The following is a 1,433-nucleotide window of genomic DNA, read 5'->3' as shown; positions in this document are numbered from 1 at the left end:
ACTAGAAGAAACCCGTCAAGACCACCACTCTTTGACGAAGAAATCGATCGTACAATTCGTAGAAACCAACGAGAAATAAAGCAAAGCTGAAGATACACAGAGAACGAGCAAGAGGATGATACTCAACCCCTAACCGAAGAGATGGCTGAAAACCAAGACAATCAGCTACCTGCTGTAATTGTGGTTAATCAAATCCTGCTCTACGCATTATGTATGATTATGCTAAACCTTCTTTAACAGGAACTGAATCGAGCATAGTTAGACCTGCTGTAGCTACAAATACTTTTGAACTAAAACCTCACACTATTCAAATGATACAACAATTTGTTCAGTTTGATGGTTTGCAGGATGAGGATCCCAACGCTCATTTAGCAAACTTTTTGGAACTATGCGATACATTTAAAATTAATGGTGTTTCTGTTGATGCCATGCGTCTTCGATTATTCCCTTTTTCATTGAGGAACAAAGCTAAACAGTGGTTGAACTCGTTACTACGAGGGTAATTACTACTTGAAAGCAAATGACCAAAAAATTTCTATTAAAATATTTTTCGTCAGCTAAAACGGCCAAATTACGTAATGATATCTCTTCGTTTATGCAGATGGACTTAGAAACACTCTACGATGCATGGGAGAGATACAAGAACCTTTTGAGAAGGTGCCCTCACCATGGGTTACCGCTTTGGCTTCAGGTTCAAACATTCCATAATGGCCTGGATCCTTCGACTCGACAAATGGTTGATACAGCTACTGCTGGAACCATCAATAATAAAACACCTGAAGATGCTTATGAGTTTATAGAGGAGATGTCACTGAATAACTATCAGTGGAAAGTCATAAGGACTAAGCCAACTAAAACAGCAGGCGTTTATAACGTCGATTTGATTACTATGCTGTCAAACCAGGTAGAACTTTTAAATAAAAAGATTGATGGTTTTCTTAGTTCTTCACAGGTTCACCCAGTAATGCAATGCGAAGCAAGTGGAGGTGGAACAAGCGATTCGGACTACCAACCTTAAAGCTACAACATGGATAATGAGTAGTTAAATTACATGGGTAATAATCCTAGATCTCAAAACAATCCATATAGTAACACTTACAATGCAGGTTGGAGGAACCACCCAAATTTCTCATAGGGCGGTTAAGGAAATCAAAGACCACAACATCCTCCGAGCTTTCAACAGCCACCTTATCAATAGGAAAAGAAACTGGACCTTGAAGAGATGCTCACAAAGTTTATCTCGATGTCAGAAACCCATTTTTAGAACACCAAAATAACACTTAAAAATCAACAAGCGTCAATCCAAGGCTCGAAACTCAAATAGGCCAGCTTTCTAAACTAATATCCGAACAACCACAAGGTAGCTTGCCAAGTAATACTAAACCCAACCCAAGGGAACAGCTCAACGCGATTAATGTTCAAGATGAAGAAGG

General features: G+C 39.1%; 1 non-coding gene across 1 annotated transcript; it reads right to left on the bottom strand.

The window, feature by feature from the left end:
* Window positions 1-568: 568 nt before the first annotated feature.
* On the bottom strand, window positions 569-675 carry LOC121205355 (small nucleolar RNA R71). Its single transcript, XR_005900436.1, has one exon. It is a non-coding gene; the product is annotated as a small nucleolar RNA R71 (small nucleolar RNA).
* Window positions 676-1,433: the final 758 nt, after the last annotated feature.

The sequence above is a fragment of the Gossypium hirsutum genome, chromosome A08, assembly GCF_007990345.1.
Source record: "Gossypium hirsutum isolate 1008001.06 chromosome A08, Gossypium_hirsutum_v2.1, whole genome shotgun sequence".
Classification (NCBI taxonomy): Eukaryota; Viridiplantae; Streptophyta; class Magnoliopsida; order Malvales; family Malvaceae; genus Gossypium; species Gossypium hirsutum.
This window is presented reverse-complemented; position numbering and strand designations above follow the sequence as displayed.